General features: G+C 30.2%; 1 protein-coding gene and 1 long non-coding RNA gene across 2 annotated transcripts in view; one reads left to right on the top strand and one right to left on the bottom strand.

The window, feature by feature from the left end:
* LOC142331526 (uncharacterized) overlaps positions 1-9,401 on the bottom strand; it is a 37,476-nt gene extending 28,075 nt beyond the window's left edge. The window contains exon 1 of the long non-coding RNA XR_012758022.1: positions 9,140-9,401. This is a non-coding gene — a long non-coding RNA (uncharacterized LOC142331526). The remainder of the gene's footprint in view (positions 1-9,139) is intronic.
* A 3,948-nt stretch (positions 9,402-13,349) lies between these two features.
* LOC142331316 (fatty acyl-CoA reductase wat-like) overlaps positions 13,350-23,324 on the top strand; it is a 150,933-nt gene continuing 140,958 nt past the window's right edge. The window contains exon 1 of the mRNA XM_075377135.1: positions 13,350-13,723. The gene's annotated coding sequence lies outside the window, so the exon portion shown is untranslated. The remainder of the gene's footprint in view (positions 13,724-23,324) is intronic.

The following is a 23,324-nucleotide window of genomic DNA, read 5'->3' as shown; positions in this document are numbered from 1 at the left end:
ACAAAATTTTATTATGGAATTTGCTGTACTTTTATTTAAATTCATTAAAAAATAGGTTTGTTCACAAATATATTTTGAGCTGAATATTACTAAATATTTCTTTGAAAGTTTTTTAAATTTCTGTATTTTCCACTCTTCAATTGCTTATAAAAAAAAGCTAATATTGGAACATTTTTCACAGGCTGCATAAATTCATTACACGGGCCATATGTTGGCCATGCCTGGGTGAAAGTATGTATTCTCAAAGAAAGCCTTCACTTTCTTTCAAATGTCTCCCGCAGTCATATTTCTGCTAATGGATCACACATTGTTGCAATCATTTTTTTAATCTCTTACACCTTTTTGCAAATGCTGTACTTTTTAAAGGCAACTAAAGTTTTTAATGTTGGACATTTCTTGAAAGCATTGTATGTTTTTTCTTTTTCTGATCACTTCACAAATCTCATTATTCCACCATTCATGGTGGTTTCCTGGGTCTCCCTGATGTTCTGTAAATAAGTATTAAAGCTGAGTCAAACATAAAATCAGTTATTGTGATGACATCACTTTCAATAACTCAAGTTTTTTCTGGGAAGTTTGTGTTAGCAATGAAGCTTGTTCAAGCTGCCTTATCGAATAACCATCTTTTACAGATGGGATTCATTTTCATTAGAGCACCAGTTGAATTTGCACCAAACGTGGTCACTTTTGTGAAGGTTTTTTCAAAACCTTGAAAGAGTAATTTGATGCAATTGATGCAACTATAAATCTATGCAGGATTTCATTAAGCTTCTGGCATTAAAACAAGTTCCTGAGCCATTATTTAATACAACTATTTCAGAATTTAAAAGAAGCCTTTCCAACTCTCTTCCTTGGGGATTTATTCAGTCTAATCCCCAAAGAGCATTATGTGCATTAGTTACCCATTAGTAGTAGGGTAGTGGGTGGAGGAAGCTGGGCAATTAATTACATTATGTCATCCTCTTTCCAGTCAAAGTTTGGTAAGTGTATGTTGCAGAGAGTAATCTAATGGATGCTTCATTCTGATTGTGACCTCTGACCTTTACATTTGAAGGTTGATCTCACAGATGAATATTACAGTTTCTTAATTTAAAATATCATCTTGGGGAAAATGGGTTTCTCACAGATATATACAAATAGGGTCCAGATCATTTAACAATCATAGAAGCTCAAAGATACTGTCAAATATCCTTGATGTTTCACTGCAAATCAATTTATTTATATAAGAAAATTAATTTCCGAGTTTGCCTTTTGGCCAACCCTTTATCTTCTTCTCCATCCTAAAAATTGCTTCATTGTCTAAAATTATGTGAAAAAGAAGAAAGTCACCCCTTATGATGGTCTCTCTGGTTTCGTAAGTAAGATCACCTGAGAAGAAAATGGCATCAAAGGCTCTTTAGAGGAGGTTCTGAAAAATTTACTTTCATAACTGGTTCATCTGGTGGATTATGTACCTGAACCTTAGCCTCAATTTTATATGGTTTTTAGTCTGTCAGATGCACTTTTATTTTCATTCAAAAGAATTTTAAATTTACTCAAACAACCACTGAATGTATTTGTAAAGTTTTTCATGTAAGTAAATACTTATCAAAACTTCCCATTTGAGAGTCAAGTGAATTTCCACTAAAACCTCAAACAAAAGAGTGAAGAAAACACGCAAGAAAACAATGAATGGAATTATTTACAGTAATGGTTATTAAGCTTCTTATGAAAAGTCATGACATTTCATTCACCAAAAAAACATAACTAACATGATAACCAGTAAAATAGCTTCATTATGTAATTTTCTTTATATAATGGTTACTTTTCTTTTAATGTTTTTTTGGTAGTTGTGATTTTTTTTTATTGTGCTAACGCATAACTACTTATTTCATGAGCAATAAGAAAAGGCTTATCTTTGCTAAATTACCACCTTCCCTTGTAATCACCAGGTACTAAGGTCTGAGTGAACTCTTCTAGTTAACAGCTCCCTGCAAACTCCTTACCTCATTATGAACACCTACTGATTTAAACCTCTTTTTTCTTTTTCCCTCTGACAACACGGCTGGTTCTAAACGAGAGGGTTCATGTGAACCCTAAGTTACACTAGATTGTTTAGCAATGAAAAATCAATAAACAAGAAACTGAATGTCATGACACAAACTCCAAACAGTCCTTTAAAGAATTAAAAAGTAAAATAGAATAACAAAACAAAAATCTATCAACAAAAATTTAATATACAAGAACAACTTACCCAAAAATATTAATAAAAAAGAAATCTATGAATTTAAAAAACAATTCATCAAACTAGAACAAGAAGATAAAGAGAAAGAAATAAAAATGCAAGAAACTTCAAATAGAATCAAAATATTCTAATATAACCAACGAAAAACTAATCTTGAAATCATAGGCATAAAGAAGCAAAATAACAAAATCCTACAACAAATTATTTATAAAATAGAAAAGAAACATGATGAAATAGAAAAGAAACCTCCGGGACCACCCTTAGGTACCGCTTCAAAGGATGAGATGAATGATTTATAAAATGCCATGTCTGACCGGGATTCGAACTCGGGACCTCCGGATGAAAGGCCGAGACGCTACCGCTCGCGCCAAGGAGGCCGGCTAATAAAAGGAAATGACTTGAAGTACGTATTATTCTTTTTAAAATAAAATTTGAAGCGGACGCCACATAACTTCCTTGTACGCCTCCTAAATTACATATACGCATTTTAGTACGATCGGAGATTAATAATATAAATAAATAAAAATGTAAATGTTAGTTTGTTCAAAATCTTAAAACTCCGAAAGTTCTTCACCGATCGCTTTGAAATTTTGACACGACGTTGCATTCGAATACGCGCGTGTTTTTATATACCTAAAATTTTACACTTGTTTTAGGTAAAAACATGTTTTTAAAAAAAAACAGCGCCATCTGTTGGACGTAAAAGCAACACACACTATACTAAATATTTTACGATTCCATTTCAATGTTTCCGATATGCGTGTCCGCTGTAGACTAATAAAACTACTGGACCGATTCACGCGCGGAGAAAAAGGAAGAAAGGGAAAAATCTAAAAAGGGAAATGGGGAAATTGGGAAAAAGAAAACGCAGAAAAGGAAATGGGAAAGGAGAAAAAAGGAAAGCTGAAGGGGAAATATGGGAAAGAGAGAGAGGAAAGTAATTGAAAGGGGGAATGGAAAGGGGAAATGAAAATGGAGACGCGGGGGAAAGGGAAAAGGGAGAAAGTGTAACAGGGAAAAATTAATTTTTGCGAAGTCCGTAATGTTCATTTAGTTTTAATGTTTTATCAAACTTTCAATTGTGTTCACTTAATTATATATATATATATATATATATATATATATATATACTCAAATCTAGCAATAGCGAAGCACTGCCGGATCTGCTAGTTATTAATAAATCAATATATTTAAATTTAAAAAAATAGTTAGAAAAGTTAACATTTTTTTTTCAATCGGAGGTTAATAATTATTAATATATCAATATATTTAAGTTAAAAAAAAAGGTAATGAAGTCGGATTCGAACCGATGTGTCTTCTCCTTGAACGACCCAAAAATTTCATTAATAAAAATTTTATTTGGATATAATTCTGGAACCGGTGAAAATAAGTACCGTTTAAGATATATCGTTGAAAAGCTCTTAATTATGGCTGTTAACTGCAGTTAAGAAAAAGCCCAAAATCTAATTTTTTGGGTATTTTGGGCTTTTTTGGACACTTTTGGTTCACTCTATTGCGAAGGTGCAAAATTAGATGTTACAACAGTCCTAAACCGATGTTTCAAGATCCTGCGGCTAATAGTTTTTGAGTTATGCGAGATAGATATTTTACGTCGGTCACGCCAAACTAGTCAAAATGGATTCGAGGATGGTCAAAATGAATATTTCTGTTAAAATTTGAAAATCGAAAATTTTCGCGATCACAATACTTCTTTTACTTCGTACAAGGAAGCAAAAATCACAATTTCACGGTCGGCCGTGGGAAAAGGAAATGAAATATTTACAATTGATATCGCATATCGTTTAACATTTCCATGTGTATTTATTTTTATCAACACATTACGTCATTACTTTTAACAGTATATGTTTATAAATCGGTTGACAGATTTCGACATTTAATTGCGATTAATGACCGATTATAATGTTCTGATTCATACAGAAATCTTTCCCTTTACATTTAAACCTCTACGTACCGGATGATCATCTGAAAAGTCACTACATTTAAGGTCTATTTACGCACATCAGTATCAATGTTATCCTGATCGATCAGCGACGCCAATTAGGACTGCAGTACTTACTGTGTAGTACATATCTGTACTACGGATAGATGTCGGATGTTTCGCGTCTTCCCAAATCAGCTGATTTGGAAGTCGAGAGTTTCAGCGTTCAAATCCTAGTAAAGCCGGTTATTTTTACACATATTTGAATACTAGATCGTGGATACCGGTGTTCTTTGGCGGTCGGGTTTCAATTAACCGCACATCTCAGGAACGGTCGAACTGAGAATGTACAAGACTACACTTCATTTATACACTCACACGTATCATCCTCAGTCATCCTCTGAAGATTTATCTAAACGGTAATCTTACCGGAGGCTAAACAGGAAAAATAAAGAAAGAAAGATGTCGGATGTGCGTGAATTGGCATCACTGATCGACCACGGAGAACACCGATGTGTGTAAATAGACCTTTGTTATTCAACAGCTTTCAGTCTCTTCGTATTTCTATTTGCCGGCAAGTACACCGTTGTCGGGGGAACCTTTCTACAGTTATCTTCAAAGGGAATGAAACCTATACCCTCTCTGCTACACCTACCCCAAACTCAAGAATCTTATTTGGCAACGGTAACATTTAATTCCGTTAATTAACAACCCGAAAAAATAATGTAATGTAATGAAGGAGCGGGCGGATTTTAATTCTCTTTTCACCAAAATTCATTATTTTTCGGGTTGTCGATTATTGTAAATTAATAGAATTAAATTTTGCTATTGCCATATAAGATTTTTGAGTCGGGGTAAGTGAAGCGGAGAGAATATGTTCCACCACTTTGAAAATAATTTTAGAAAGGTTCCCCCTGAGAATGATATACATGCCTGCAAACAGAAATACAATTGGACTGATATCTGTTGAATAATAAATGCGGTAACTTTTCAAATGATCGCCCGGTATTATAAACTATTATTTAATTATTTGTTGAAACGTGCTTTACGTTACTGCGTGAACGGAACGCAGCAGTGAAACTGTTTAACCTTGAGAGGGCACTGATTGTTTTGGTGGAGGGGAGAGTTGTTGACAGTGCTTCGGCAAGCAGAAAATCGTTAACATTATTACACGTTATTATTAAACGAATATTTACAACCGCTATATCTTTTTATTAATTTATTCGTACAGACGACAAAGATCATATTTTTTTCCATTATGTTTTTTTTATTTTTTAATGTAATGATTTTACACCGTACTGTAAATAGAATCCAGAACGTTTTATCCGACAGTAATGTCCTCTCGCGATTATTTTCATATCGTTTATTATAATAAAATTAATATTACCTTATAATTTATCTGCCTGTTTCATTATATATCTTTATTACAATATATAATGAATGATTTGAAGCGTGTGTGAAGATGCCGTGCCTGACCGGGATAAGAAACCGGGACCTCCGGATGCCGGTCAGGCATGGCATCTTCACACATGAAGAATGCCTAACGGTGGATTATATATTACAATAATTGAAGCTAAATATATAATACTGTGCCGATTTAGTAGAAAAACATGTGAATTATTTAGTTAACTAAAAGAGCGGAATAAAGATTCTTCCGCAGGTTCCAGGAGGGAAGAAATGATCAGTTTAAATGACAAGCCACCTGCCACCTGTCAATTACATTCATTTGTAAAACGAATGAGTTTTCAAATACAGCCTACCTATTAAGAATGGTACACGCTGTTAATCAACCGCCGGGAAGGGTAGTCTTATATAATTTTGTTTCATTATTATCTGTTAATAAATAACTGTACTTAATAATTTATATTCATACGAACAAAGACCACGCTTTACTCCTAAAAAAATGAATATACGATTACGTTAAAAAATTAAATGATACAATTACTATAACACTTAGTTATTTTACTAATCCGATTCTCAATTACCCGGACTTCCGTGTTTAATTTATCCGTAAAATATGCATAGTTTATTGTGCAATTCAATTGTTATATGAATTAATTATGAATAAAAGCTAAACAAAAATTTCCTTCGTTGGAAAACGGAACAAATAAATCTATTCAAAATAAATATATTCTACGATTGACATTTATCAAAATCTCGATTATCCGACCTCTATTCTCAAAAACTTACAGCAAGTAATTCAAAACGTATAATTATAGATAGCATATAATCCGTTCATATACTCGTTCTGAAGATTATTTCGATTGGAATTATTGAAAAGAACGTTGTAAGTCAAGAATTGAATTCAAGACCTGTTAATTTTTTTTTAATGTATGAAACCTGGCTTAACAATTGTCGGTGGTGGTGTCTAACATGAGAATCAAACCGGAGACCTTCAGTACATCAGTCATTTGCTGTACTGTCTCTGCTAATAGTGTTACGATAACAATATATTATAAAAATGAAAATGAGACACGGTCAAATGTTTTGTACTATGTTAAAATAGCTCATTACTATATAAGAACGAAGTATAACTTAAAATCTGAACAAACACAGAATAAACTTCACACATTACTTTTTGATAGTATTAATAAAAAATAAATCTCTCTGTCTGTCTCACTGTGGGTGTGTTTTTGTTTGTTTGTTTGTGTGAGTGAGTGTGTGTGTGTGTGTGTTTTGTTTTTGGCAAAAGGTTTTGTTATTAACAGAAATCTAAAAAAAAAAAAAAACAGAACTTTATTAGAATATTGATACCCGAAATAATTAACTTTTAAATAGAAATACGTAAATAAAACGTTTAGTATACAAAATATTCAGCAAACTCTAGTGTACTAGTGTATCGGGACTTACTTGAAAGCAAATTATTTTAGTTACATATTTTTATAAAGTAATCTGTACTTAATTTTAATTAAAATAACAAGAATAAAAATATATTTGACTAATCTAAAAATAATTATTTTTGCCAAAACAAAATGCGCAAATTAGTTCATTAAATTCCCATAAGTTAACCAATAATCACATTATTTGTGTACCATTTTTCTTATTACAAAATATTATTATTTGAAAGAACTTACCTAGTTTACACGTAGAATTATTTTCTAAACGGTTTTCTAGCTTCACGTAAAATACATCTAATATACATCTAACACGATAAATACAAATAATCAAAATTTGATACGATTTTTAAAACACTACAGAAAAGAAATAAAGCATTATTTACTGTATGACAACGTTATTCGTTAACAACACTTTTAATAGATTAATAAATTATCAGAAAGAAAATGTAAGCTAATATTATTATTATGTAAGATTTGTTTATTTTTTCTACATCGCTCTGAATATAATGGAAGCAGCTAATATTATAAAGAAATAAAATTTTTCATCAACGTAACACACATTTTGACATACGCAGTTTGATGAATTTCGACACAACTAAGAGAACGAGAGTCAAACGAGGGAGGAGAGTCTCTGCACTCTCCCCCTCTCATAATATACGGAGAATCTTAATTGACAGGTGCATTGTTGCCAATTAACCTGAATTTTCCTTCCGCCTTTGCCCCTTGCCTGCCAAAATCGGCATAAAGTAATTTACTGCGTTGCGTTTTCTACTTATAACACATTTATATAGAATAAACCTTCCAAACTATAACCGGTAAGATGAAAAAAAAATTTTTAATTTTTACGGTAAAATTTTTTTATTTATTTTTTTAATTATATTAACGAATCAGTATATTATAATTTTACTTATATTTATTAAAAAAAAAAAAAATGTATAATACAGTTAGTAAAATAATCACTGATTTTATACAACAAAAAATGGCATAATTACCTTTAAAAATATGTGAAGTTATTATGTTTATAAAATATATACAATTTAGAAAGCGTTAATGAAAATCATTTGACTATATAACATTTGTACATATTAATTGAAGATGCAGAATATTCAAGTTTTTTTTTAATAATTAATCATTAAAAGTTCATTAACTGATTAATATTGGTTCTGTAAAGTAAGATCATTTAATTTTATTTTGAATGAATAGGTAATAAGAGCCTATTAAATAGTTTTGTAATTTCTTAAAAAAGTTATCGGGAAGTAAAATGAGGCTCTTGTAAACTCGTATTGTGCAGCAAAAAAAACCTAGTTCTGTTAATTTTACAGAGGTGAATAAAGTTATTATTTAGGAATGTTACTACTCTTTTCAGCACAAATAACATACATTCTTTCATTTAAACGAATGAATAGAAAACATAAAAAAAATAAAATTATCTGTAACAATAATTTTATCGTTTATCATACAGTTCAGAAGTAATGATTGCGAAAAGTGAACATTGTTTCTCAACAAATTATTTTGTAATTTAAATACACCACTTTTCTTTAAAAATTATTCATGTAATTTGTGATAAAATTGCTATCATTAAAGATTGTTAATTTTTTATCCATTCGATGGCATAAGCATGTTTGCCTGTAAAACAGAAGGCCCCGTGTTTGATTCCGATATAATCCCTCCTAATAACGAATCAACCTTCAATATAGTTACTGATGATTTTATTTACTGATCCGACTTAAAAATTAATATATCTAAAATGGGATATGATAAATTTCATGTTGAAAACCTCTTTCTAACACATGAAATACACTTGGCTTACATCAGTAAATTTATATACAATAAATTTTATTTCCCTAGTTAATTAATGGCCAAATAACCTATATAACCAAGCATATAACTCATTTCATTTTTTGTTTATTTTTGCGATTCTGGTTCTCAACTATTTAGAACTATTTGGATACATTGTCAACAGATAAACACAGTAAATAATTATTAATTTATTTTGTAAAAATAAATGATTGTAAACTGAGTTTTAACATTTTTAATCTAATAAATAATTTGAATATAACAAATAAAACAAATGGGAATTATTGTTTCAAAGATGTTATAATATTCCGTAATAATATTAATTAAAAAAATAAAACTCACCTTTGTCAATAATAACAGACGTCTCATACAAAAGATATAAACTGGATGACGTTAACAACTGGATTAGGTTACGTTAAAAAGAGTGAATATTAACTCGAGGCACTAACTGAATGCTTATTAGTAATCAATCTATCTACCGACAATTTCCCGCCAGTCCAGTACTAGAGTTACTGGCTTGATTAGTTATTTCTCTGTTTGCACGCATTATGTTTGCCTGTAGCCTGTCTTCCCCCCACTACGGCGCGACCGCCAACAACAGACATCTTCTAACTAGTACTTATAAACATTTAAGTAATGAAAAAATTATTCCATCTAATTTTTTTTTTTAACAACTCACCATCTTGTTTACACTGCCTGTCTTCTCCCCACCACGGCGCGACCGCCAACAACAGACATCTTTTAACGAGTACTTTTAAACATTAAAGTAATGAAAAAATTATTCCATTTTTTTTTTTTTTTTTTTTTTTTTTTTTTAACTACTCACTATCCAGCATAGGTTGTCTAATATTAAATTAGTTTTACTATATTGTTATTATTTATCAGACTTGACGAACTTATAATTACATAAAATATTAAAATATCTTTTATAAATGCACCTATTACTAAAACAGCCAGCGTTATAATGACATTTTTACTTAATTAATTATATCTAATAAACTGTTATGTATGTAATCAAACTCATTTCGTACATGTCAATACAGACCTGCAAGCGCATAAATAATTTTTGTTTAGTATCACTATTATTTTTTAAATATCTAATCAGGAATTTAAAAAATAGGGCATCTTTTATGACATAGATTACAAAAATCATGAATGGTACGTAAGGAGGTAATGATTAATATTATTTCTAAAGTTCAAAGTTATCATATCTAACCGACTTCCATATTTTACAGTTCAGCAACATTCAATATTCAAATCAAATGTATGTGTGTGTACGTGCGTGCATACACGTACACGAATCTACTTATAAATGAACTTTAGTATACACGTAAACCCTAATTTAATTTTATTTAGATCTTTTAAAATATAATTCTTTGTTTTTAAATAATACTTGGTTATCGATGAATAAAACACTTTAATCCAGAGATTCTATTAAGCGACATGTAATTAGATTTTGTTGGGTGTCATTTTCATTTTTATAATCTATTTTGTCGCCTTCGTAACATAAAAAACAAATGATGTACTGAAGGTTTTGGGTTCTATTCTCTGCTTGGACACTAGCTTATATGTTTAATGCTTGTTTGAATATTGGCTATTAAAAAAAGGTTACTCAAACGATTTTGTCCGGATTTTTTCTCAGCTTGGAGACAGTTCACAGTATAATATGCTTATCCGAGTATCGTCTTTAAAGAACACTATTCATGATCTTAAAGCCCCGGGATTGACTCTACAAATAATTACTTGCGTAATGCTTCTGTCTCAGATTGCTTATATTCATGTGAATATTAGATACGGAATCGATTTGTTCTTCACAGTTCAATTTTATTTATTTAAGTATCATCTGTAAACAAGTTTGACTAATATGTTGGAAAGAACCGATTGAAACGTTGAAGGTTTCGGGTTCGATTCTCAACTTAAGACATCAGCTCACAAATATACAGTTTAACCAGATTAAAAAAACTAAATGTATTGGGTTCCACTCTTTGAATTAGCGAATTTTTTTTTAATATCCTCATTTTTAATTTGCATATAAAGATAACAAATTCAAAAATAAATAAATAAAAATAATCAGATGGTGAAAAAGCGAACGTAAAGCGAAAAGTTGAACGTTTTATCTGATATTGTTGACTTTATTTAATTATTTTATAAAATAGCAAACTCAATTCTGGGATGTATTAACGTGGTAGCCTGTCTAACCTTGAACGTTGAACGTTTATACTAGGATGGAGTGTGGAAGGGTTACACAACATTACATAACAAAGAGACGCTGGCCAGACAGCGCGGCAATTAACGGTTATCGTCTTCACGCCCCATTACTAAAACAAATATTATACTAGGATGGAGTGAGGAAGGGTTACACAACATTACATAACAAAGAGACGTAGGCCAGACAGCGCGGCAATTAACAGTTATTGTCTTCACGCCTCATTACTAAAACAAATATTCATAATCTGTTCGTCTTTAATAATTAATTAATTTGATTGATATGATATTAATATCTAATTTTTATTTTCTCTTTAATTATGAAATGAAGAGGATGTAAAAATATTGAGTCATGTTTTTATTTTCAAACGGTTTATTTTTTTAATCACAGAATCAACACTGTGATTTATTAATCTATCGTAACGTACATATTTTAAAATTTGACATTGCAATAGTTAAAATGAAATATTTGAACAGACACAGATTTAATAACTACTATGTCAGATAGTTTATTTATTGTGTGTAAATAACAAACGGAATAAAGTCGGTTTTCGGCTGTAATAACGCACTCAACAGTTTCAAAGAGGGGGTTAATAAAATCTCTCACACACTCTCTCTCTCTCTCTCTCTCTCTCTCTCTCTCTCTCTCTCTCTCTCTCTCTCTCTCTCTCTCTGCGTGTGTGTGTGTGTGTGTGTGTTTGTGTGTGTGTGTGTGTGTGTGTGTGTGTGTGTGTGTGTGTGTGTGTGTGTGTGTGTGTGTGTGTGTGTGTGTGTGTAGTACAATGTTCCCCTTCAGTGATCCTAAGCTTTCTATGGAAGAATTACTGTTAAAATTTTTTTTTTTAATTTCGTCCTATTTTAACGAAAATAATAAATATTTCCATCAAAACAAGTACCGTATACTTTGAAAGTAATATCTGCGCAAGCATATGTAGTTCTTCATATTTAGTTTATTTTTTATTGCATTTATGTGCATATGTTAATATTTTTAACTCACGTATTTTCCAAAAATATTTTTTCCTTAAATCTTTTTGCCCGATAGAATCGTGGCACGTTCTAATTTAACCATATTGTTGCACATTCCTCAGCTTTCTATATATATATACACACACACACAAGTTTATAGAAAATATATTGATGTAAAATAAAAGTATATATTGGTTTGCTTGGCATTTCTCCCGCTACCACTCCATTCGGTCGCCCTAAAGCATAAGACCGAATGTCTGTGCCACACACGGCAGCTGAACCTCGAACAGCTTGGCGTCTAGTCCACCATTTTATAGCGCTTGGAGCCATAATAATTGGCTGGTGGTCAGCTATACTCAGGGTTAGCTTCCCACGGCAATGCGGTAAAGTAAACTACGGATGCCGGTTGACAAAGCAACTGCATCCAGGAACTCCCACACTTTCAGACAATGCAGCCACATATATTGACTCGCCTTCTCCTTCGCCCTCCTCGAACACTGGTTCAGATAATGTTGGTTCGAAAATGGATGTAGGGGTGACCACCCGGGAGGGTATGAACCCAATCGTTGAAGAGTTTTCACAAGCCGGGGGCAGGTCTGGCAGCTCTGCCCCGTTGGCCCATCATGATGTTTTGACGGAATAGAAGGGTTGTTTTCCTATTTAGCAAACCCTAAGAGTACCAGTGCAGCTACCAAGGGGAGCTTATTGCCTCGTCTAGAATTCCTCCGAGCAGCTTTCACAGCTCTCGTGAAGGGTTTCAAAAATATTGCCTCAAAGCTTAAGGAAGTAAACGTAGTTCAGAAACCGGCCCCGGCGCAGCCGCGTAGGTATACTGAGGTGCTTAGAGGCATATTTAATTACGATTTGAAACTTAATATATTTTCAAATACGGTTATAAAGAATACCTGGAATATAAAATCATTAAACTTAGTTAAAACCATTCAGGTGGCAATTAACAACTTAGAAAGTAACATAGTTAAGTATACCTGATTACATTTTTGAAGTCATAATTTATTTTTTCAGAAAATCTTTGAAATTTATTTAAGATAGAGCAATTTTGATTGAAAATAATAAGGATTAAAGCAAAACAAATCTAATTATCAATTAGAAATTCTTATTTTTTTGTAAAAGATTATTAATTAAATTTAAAAAATTTCTATTTAAATAAATATATAGAAAGTAGTTTAAAAGTATAGAATGTAAAAAACTATTAACTCAAAAATTGAGATTCAACATTAATAATATAAAAAGATATCTTTAAACAATGATAGAGTTGAAGAAACATGTAAGTAGTACGGTAACTTTGTTGGTAGTAGTGACGTAATGTTAGTGACGTAGTAGTAAAGTAATCTTTACATTAAAAGCGTATATTGGAAGCTGATGTGTGATCAAATTCTGATTTCGTCCCATACAAGTTGGTTCTTGCTGCAATCTGTCAAAGCAACTGCATGTGTCAAAATATGTACTGTTACATTGAAGAAAATTTATATATGTTTATTAATTGGTTCCATTATCGGTGTAATAACCAAATATAAAACTTATATTTTAACTTATCTAATACGTACAAGTTTTTGATAAGTTATTAATCTAGTATCAGTGTTATTAATGATTAACGTTGTCATATTCAATAAATTACATTATACATACAGAGAGCCGTAGTTAAAATTAATAAAATTCTCTAGCGTATTCGCTGTTTTAAGTAATGTTCTATATGAATCAACAGTTTAGGAAGACTACATTCTACATATAAACTATGTAAGTACTTCTGATAATAATATTTTATATTATGAAAAATAATACACTATTAAATAATGTTATTTGCACGTAGGTTAATGTTAATTACGTGAACGTTAATTTATTAGCAGAATTGTGAAAATTTAAAAACTAAACGTTTTGACATTTACACACTTATAAAGCTTTAAAAATTACCATTTTTAGCCTAGCCAAATATGTTTTTATTCTTGTAATTTAAGTTTAAACTGTATAAAATTTATATATATAGATTACTTTATAAAAATACAAAATAATAATGCGTGCTTTTAAGTACCAATAAAGTTGAAGAGGGGGTTGCTGATTCTTTTGAAGACTAATTTTTGTTTTTTTTTAAATGATTTTTAAATTAGAAGACTATTTTTTTTCTATTTAAATGATATAATTGCAAATTATTATTTCTTTTAAATATGAGTATTTTATTGAACTTCTGTTTTTTGTTTTGTAAAAGTTATGTTTTTGTTAATAAGAAAATCTTTTACCTGTGTTTCCATTTGGTGATTAAGTAGCTATTTATTTTAGAAAGGTAAATTACCTTTGTTGTTCAGTATCAAATATTTTACTAACATTTTTTTCACTTTTATAAAACATACATTAAAAAATTAAAAGGAATATAATGTTAAAGTTGCAGAAAATATTATTTAGTTTTATATATCTTGTTAATGTATCAAAGTTAACAGTGATAACCTTTTTTCTTAAAAACATAAACTTTTGAACAGAATTTGATGAGATTTATAATTTTGACTTATTTTTAATTGTTCCTGTGGTCATGTTCAATGACCATTGGTACTGCCATTGTTTCATCCTGGATTCAATTGGCAATTTTTATTATTTTATTATTGGCAATTTTTTTATATTAAGCATCTCTTTAGAATGTGGTCAAACAGCATGTCGGATTTGAATGTGTATTCATTGTGGACATTGTTCTGTTTTTGTGTATATATATTTATTAAGAGTGTTGTCTTTAGTGTCTGTACCTTTTCTCCACTTATCCCATGTTATTGTTTTTACCTTTTTGTACATTAGTTCATACCATTCTGTTTTTTCTTAATTTTCTTCATGTGAGTGGTCTCATAAAGCCATTTCTTCTTTGTTTTTTGTGTTGCTCTTCTTAATTCATTATTCAGTTTTCTCCACGATCTCTTATCTTCATTATATTTCTTGTAAGACGAAGAAAAAGATAATAAATTGGTAACCTTGGTAACCTTAACCAAACCGATGATTAGTGTTTTATTGTTTTTTATGGAATTTTTCATATTCACACTGAATTCATTTGCTCTTTGGCCTTTATTTATTTCCTTCAATAAAATAATAAAAGAAAAGTAAATAAATACTTGTATTAAGAGCCTTTTCACAAACATTTAGTTATAAAGTATTTTTACTTAGCTTTTTCTGATTTCATGAAGAAATATGGTTAACTTCTTCAGTTACATTGATAAAGCTATGTTTTAAAATCATATTTATTATATTTGATTCATTTAGATTATTTATTTTTATCTTTTGAATCAAATCTTATCTTTCAGTACTTAATATCCCAAACAAGCTGTTTATAAGTTAACCAGTTTATTATAGTCTGTAAAATTTCACATATTTATTAACCTAATTGTGTTTATCATTTTACAGCATTAAATGTATAACTGTGAGCCTATTTAAAAAATAAAGTAAACTATTTATTTTAAGCCAATTAAACGTCAGAGTCACAATATATAATTAATTATCTAACTTTTTTTATCCATTCTAAATAATGTTATTGAACTTTTAATTTTATTTTAGTTAAGGATGCCTTATATTTTCTTTAATTTTAATTATTTACATCAGCTAATAAAATTAACTATTTCAGAAGCATATTATTGCAAATCACCATTATACAACCAATGTTACAATGCTTATTACTTAGTCCTAGAACAACTACAAAAAAAAACAAAAAACAAAAATATGACAGCAAACAGTCTTACTATAATATAATATTTATTATTAAACATTATGTAGCACTTATGTTGTCAAGAGCAAGAAAAATACAATATTTGCACTAAACCGTAGTTAATTAATTATATTCTATTAAACTATTTTTTTAAATAATTCATCATATTCCTATTAGTATTTTAGGATATGATAAAATAACAATTTTAAAAGTCTTAATTATGAAACATTTGTGCATATATATTACAAACAATATAATCATCATTATCATTAAAAGTGAATAATGATAATGTCTTATTATGCTTCAGTTTCCATTTTTAACAAATTACTGGCCATTTTAAATATCTTTCCATCAATTTATTTTCAACAAAATTGTAAGATTTTCTTTTACAAAAGTAATAAAACCAAAATGGTTGTAATTAATGCTTTAGTTGATCAAAGAAATTAGAGAAGATATGAAAGAATTGGGAATTTCCCTGACTGACCTACAGAATAAAACTGGAAAAATTACAAAGCTAAAAGATAAAAGCATTAGATTTAAACAAAAGACAGACAAACGACAAAATACAACAAAGAGGGTTTTTACGGATGAAGAAAAGAAAGCAAGATCTGAACGGATGAAGAAATACTGGGCAGCTCGAAAGAGTAAAATAACACGCTTTTCTCAGAAAAGATCCAACTAAAATTGACTTAAGTGGTCCCATGTTGGCCGTAAAAGCATAATAATAATAATAATGCTTTAGTTAATAAACTCTGAATTATGTTTATCATTGTTTGAGGTGTACAAAAAGTTGTTCTTAATTTATTTGCATTTCTATCTTCTAAATTGGTATTTTGTATATACTTGATATATTTAGCAACTTCATAAATTTGTCTTACTTTTATTACATGTATAAAAGTTATTCTTTTATTTTATTTATTTTAGAGTGTTGTGGGAAATGTCTGAAAAATTTAAGGGACTGATTCAGGACATCAAAATTAAAAAAAAATTTCATGCAGAAAAACAATCCGAATCACTTAATTTTCCCTCTTTCTACCATTTCTTTTATTATTTTCAATAAATTTTTATATTTTAAGAATGACTGTAATAATTTAATAAAATTTGGTAATAAAACCTTCTACTAAATAATTAATTATGAAAATCCAAAATGGCAGCCTTTCAACTTCTTATCATTAATAATCCCATAGATATTTGTTTTGCTGAATTTTGTTTTATTAAATTAAAATTAAGCCTCTTATTATGAACAGAATTGAAACTTATTTGTTCAGATTAATCGACAAACATTTTCATTTTCATTTGTTTAGATTCACTTAAACAATTTCTGTATCAGGTAAAATTGTTTAAGTGGTTTGTAAAATTATGTAGTCTTAAGATTTTGCACTTGTTTTACTAAAAATAAAAATAATAATTATTTTAAATTCACAATAGTGAGGGAAGAGAAAATGAGCACAAAATTGTCAGACTGCATAATTTTGCAGTCCATTTTCCTAGGATGTTAACTAGGAAATTCAGAGTCATTTTCCTAGGTTGTTTTGTTTAGAGACATTTTTTAGTAAATAGATTTTTAAAATGTACGAATGACAAGTTCCGGTTGAAATAACTGTGGTCTGCAGTTGACACTCATTCAACTAAATCAGGTGTGAAAAATACTGATAAGCGATATTACTTTTACTTCTTCCATTATTTCTGTTAATAAACATAATTTTAATCGATAATATCTGAATAGTAAAAAGGTTTTTGAAGTTATAATTTGAGGAAAAATAAGTCGATCCAACTGAAAAAGAAAACCAGAGAATTTAAAATAAGTCCATATTAATAGAAAAAACAGTTTATATTTAATTATATGAGTATGTAAAGTATAAAGTAGCTAGCCGTTTAGTCAGAACCTGGACCCTTGAGGCTTAGATCAGCCCAGACAAATCCCGGAGCCAACTCAGGGGCTCCTCGGGCTTCCTGGGGCTGTGAGGCCTACGCTATGGCCGCAAAGCTTGCTTCGGTCACCATTCCCATCTACCCAGAGAGCTCCATCCCCTGGACCCTGCAGTGTACGTTATCTTCATGGTTGTGAGAATACCCAGTTTGAATTTTGAAAATCATAAAATTGTGTGGAAAGATAATATAATAGCACCCCATTGCACCTCCCAAAACAGTGCACCAGGGGCATTCTGTTTATTACCAGTTGATGGTGAAGATTGGTCTAGCCTCTCATGAGGTGCTTGCATACCTAATCACTTTAGCCTCACACGCAGTTCCCACAGGAAGCCCATTATTGTTAAACAGAAATTATTTAAATTTATTTAATGTAAATTTAATTCTATTATTTGCATAAAAATATAATTCGATTGATTTGAATCATTCAGTTCAAACCCAGCTCATACAGTGATAGAAACGCACAGTTCACAGTTCATTAATTCAATTCATTAAAGTTGTGCTTCAACTGGCAAATCTCCACTGCTCTCTGTGTGAAAAAAAACTGTATATATATATATATATATATATTATTATTATTATTATGCTTTTACGGCCAACATGGGACCACTTAAGTCAATTTTAGTTGGATCTTTTCTGAGAAAAGCGTGTTATTTTACTCTTTCGAGCTGCCCAGTATTTCTTCATCCGTAAACACCCTCTTCGTTGTATATATATATATATATATATATATATACAGTTTTTTTTGTTTTTCCCAAACAAACAAAAACCCTCTTTCTCTTATATAACAGTATAGATTTATAGATACCCATTAATTTGGATTTTACATAGTCTGTTATGGTTACAAACTTCTTTTTTTTTAAAGCCATTTTAGAACACTTCACACAAGCAACAGTAGAGTTAAAGAACAGGCTATTCGCATAATACTTCTTATTAACTATCCAAATATAATACTCGTAATATAAATATTCATGTTGAAAGGAAAATCAATTGAGAATAAATAAAGAAAATCTAATTATTTACCAAGAAAAATCCTATTTTGTCATATTTCAACTCGTCACTGTTAGAAAACCTTGTGAAATATATAACTGTAATTTAGTCTAGGACATTTGTGATCACTATCTTTGGATCACTTCAGGAAATGTCTTTCAGTATTTTTCTGATGTATTTTGGCTGTCAGATCGGTAGATATATGAGGTCTGTAAATAAAGTAATGAGACAAGTTCAGAAAAACTTTTTACTTACCATCCAATTATACATGGACTCTTATCATGTTTGAAATAGTTCTCTTGGAAAGCCAAGCAATGTTTCAATAAGTTTTCCCACTCTTCATAGCATTGTTGGAACTCAGAAACCGGAATATCCTTCAGATGGTCGGTTACGTTTTTTTTTATGTTTGCTACTGATCCAAAATGGTGTTATTTGAGATGTTTTTTAAAGTCAGGAGCAGGAAAAAGTTGCAGGGACTCAAGTCAGGTGAATAAGGTGGTTAAGGAACTACAGCAATGTTTTTTTTTTTGCCAAAAACTCATTAATTGAGATGGCAGTGTGACAAGGTGAATTGTCATGATGCAACATCAGTTGTTTTTGATGACTGATCTCATGCAAGCAACTCTTTTCTGCAGTCTTTCAAGAATTTCTTGGTAAACATTTTGATTTACAATCTGTCCTGTAGACAAAAAATTCCTTATGGACAATGCCATTACTATCAAAGAAACAAATTATCATGGTTTTGATTTTTGAACTGTTCATTTCTGCTTTTTTGGGACATGATGAGTTTGAAGTGTGCCACTCCTTGCTATGGCATTTTGTTTCTGGGTCATACTCAAATATCCAAGATTCATCACCAGTAATACATTTTTTTAGAAAATTCATCAGTTTCAATTCACCCTAGAAAATCGTGGTACACTTCCACCCTGTTGTTCAGTGAGGTTTTTTGGGACCAATTTTGCACAAACTTTTTTCATGTCCAATTTGTTTGTCAAAATCTGACAGACTATGGTATGGTTCAAATTCAATTGTTCCACAATCATTCTGACAGTTAATCACCGGTCGTACCATATCAAGTATCTGATTTGCACAGCACTGTCATCACTTTTTGGCATTACGATCTTCCAGAGCATGGATCATCCGCAACTGATTGCCAGCTATCTGAAAATGCTTTAAACCACCTAAAAACTTGACACAGGGCTCGTGACAGAGTGTCATCTCCGTATGCCCTTTTCAATTTTGGTAATTTTTAGAGTCATTCTAACTTAAAACTTAAAACTAGAGAAACTAGAGAAACTTAAAACTTAAGTTAAAACTAGAGTTTAACTTAAAACTTGATTGGAGAACGTTGCTTATAATTAGTATCACTCATTTTTGTAACGCATAACAAAAACTCGTTTCACAAAACTTTGTTTACGTCTCACGGGGCAATAATAAACCACAAATATTAATACCTAATATAAATCAGCTGTTCATATAGTTATATGTTTACTAGTAACTTGAATTTACTAGAAACTTGTTTACTAGTAACTTTATTTCAGGTCGACCGTCTCTGAGGTGGTGTGGTTAATTGAAACCCAACCACCAAAGAACACCGGTGTCCACGATATAGTATTCAAATCCGTTTAAAAGTAGCTGCCTTTACTAGGATTTGAACTTTAGAACTCGTCTTCGAAATCAGTTGATTTGCGATGATGAGTTCATCACTAGACAACCCCGAGGGGGAGGTACGGTAGGCCTGAGTCATTTTAAGACTACACGTTTACCGGGTCACTTAGCAATCTTTTGCAATTTTTGTTACACCCCAGTCTCGCCAATGACTTCTTTTTTTTTTGAGATGAAGGGCATCTACTGTGTTAGTCATTTCGCCCTATGATAATGGAAATTTGTAGCGTATGAAAAAATGCCATGTCTGACTGGGATTCGAACTCAGGACATCCGGATGAAAGGCTGAGTCGCTACCACTCCACCACGGATATCAGCATTTTAATTGTTGATGCGACTGTAAATAAAAAAAAAACGTTAGGTTATTACAATTATGAGAAACATTTTTTCTTTTCATACTTTTTGTTATTTGAAAAACTTAATTAAAATGTTTTGTTCTGAAAAAATACGCCTTTATTTTTTTATTTTATCAAATTTATTTTTGAATAAAATCATATTGAAGAAAAAATCGTCAAAAAAGTGAAATATAAAAAAAAATAAATTACAACTATTTTAGACAACTTTTAATATATTATTAAATTATCATCAATAGATATTGGGAAGCTGATACGGGTGGAAAATTTTGCATATAAAAGAAAAAAAGTATAATAAAATTTAAATAAATATATTTGTGAAATACTAGAAAAAATAAAACAGTTGTTCGTTGACTAAAAACTTTAGACAAAAATATCAATGTAAAGGCTTACTTACCATTTGTTATTAAAAATAAAAATTCTTTAAAGAAAAAACTACTTGGTGTGTAGTTTTGAGTAAATCTTTATATCTGAAAATAAATAACTTAAATTCCTTTGTGTTACTCATGTTATGGTGGTGAGGGCATGTTCCGTACAGTATATTACAAATTAAGATGTGTCAGCAGTTTGTAGGCGATAAACTAATTTGGGTAGTGTGTATGCCAGTTGTCATCGAGCAATATGTGACCTTCGGCAAGTGTTTGAAAACATGTTAGTTGAATTTTATATAACTTTTTTTTTTCTTACAATCCTCATCCATGACAACAAAATCAACGTTGTCGACAGATTCACGGAACTGATCGTCAGACAATACATTTATTTTTTTTTTTATTATGGCTGTGTAGTGGTTGGTTACTGATGTAAGCAATATTATTTACTTTGTGATTCTGGTTTACTACCTCATTGAAACAGTAACTATTCGAAATGCAATATTGTTACGTCAGTGGGGAAAATATATATATATATATTTTTTTTTATATGTATATATGTGTGTATGTGTGTGTATATATATATATATATATATATATATATATATATACACATACAGAGTGATTCAAAATTATACGGCAGTCTCTCAGGAGCTGATTCTATAGCTAAAAATAAGAAAAAATGTCGTATAAAAATAGGCTCGAAAACGCTCCGTTAGCGAGTTCGGCTAGCGAAAGATTTCGCCCGGATTTCGGTTCCTCCGGAGAAATGAAGACTTCCTGAAATTCTGGGAAGGTAAATTAAGGGGCGAATTCAATTGTTTGTTATGGTTTTTGACCTGAAAATATTTTTAAAAATGGGTCACAGAACGGTATCTCCATTAATTTTAAAGATATCCAACGTAAAACACAAAAACTGGGGGTAAAAAATAACTTTGGATTTAATGTAAGAAAATTATGTTAAATGGTTAATTAAGATGTTTTTTTTTTTTCAATTAGAAATGTACAAAATTTAATTCTGAAAAGATCATGTAAATTACTTAAGTAAAAATTGAGTAAATGATATTGGTGATTTAAAAATACCAAATTATATCAAATTACTAAATTATACTTACTCAATACTAAATTATTATTAATCATTATTATTATTAATTATTAATCATATCTAAATTATACTTACTATTATACTAAATTATACCAAATTATATTTGGTATAATTTATTAAAAAATAAAACAGACTGAATTGTGAAAAAAATTTATCAGCTCGGAATAACTAATTTTGTCAATAGGGTGAAAACATATTTTAACATAAAATGTAATTTAACTTTGAAAACAACAGAAAAATGACATTAAAAATTAATGAAGATGTTTTTAATTAAATTAACTTCAAAGTTGCTCGAAGTGGCCCCCGTTTTATACGTTTTATTAACAGGTTAAATACATGATTTCGCTCGACGATTGTTTCTAAAACGGTGGGCTGGCTATACTTTTTCGGATTCTACTTGTAAAACTAAACAAAAAATACCCTCAGGAAAAATGTCAACCTCTCCTTCATTCTCCCTCTTTCTGCCAATTTGCTATTTTTATATAAAAACTAGTTTGGATAGACAAATCACATTAATATTTGGTAAGCCTCTTGGTAATGAAATTTTAAAAATAAGCAAAAAATCAGGACTTAATAATCTTCGAAAATTACAAAATGGCGGTCATGTTTATTTTTCAATTCTTTATATCATCATAAATATTAGTTTTATAAAATGTATATTATTGCTAAAACATTAAGCCTTTTACAAAATGAAATTTTATTTTTTAAGATCGGTTAACAAATATCCGAATTGTAGTAGAAAAGTGATGTAATTTTGTGTCTGTTTTCTTGTCCTCCACTTTACGTTCAATTCGATTAAATATTAATTGTTCTTATTTATTGTTACCTCTAGTATTGTAAATTAGTATCAAATTAAGTAATAATTTCCTCACACTAAAGTTTAATTTTTCACTTTTGAATAATTTCACATAGTGACTATACTGCTGATCATGTTAACAATGTAAAAATGTAATGCAATTTTTTTTAAATAAACCAAGTAATATAAAGTCATTGTTTACTAGTGATTGTTTGCTTAACATTCAGCGTCATTGGATTATTTTTTAAGTTTTGTTATTTTTTCATCGTGGAGTTTAAATATTCTTTTGCGGAAATGTGTGACATGGATTTAATGTATAGTTTAGCAAACTGCAACAGGGCAGAAGCAAAATGACTGTATGAAAACAGGTTTCCTAATAAACGTGTGCCAAATGAAAAAAATTTGAAAGACTTCACATATGGCTCAGGGAAACACGTACATTTACACCAGGGAATCATG

The sequence above is a fragment of the Lycorma delicatula genome, chromosome 10 (genome assembly GCF_047948215.1).
Source record: "Lycorma delicatula isolate Av1 chromosome 10, ASM4794821v1, whole genome shotgun sequence".
NCBI classification, from domain to species: Eukaryota; Metazoa; Arthropoda; class Insecta; order Hemiptera; family Fulgoridae; genus Lycorma; species Lycorma delicatula.
The sequence above is the reverse complement of the archived record's forward strand: the minus strand, read 5'-3'. Positions and strand labels throughout refer to the sequence as shown.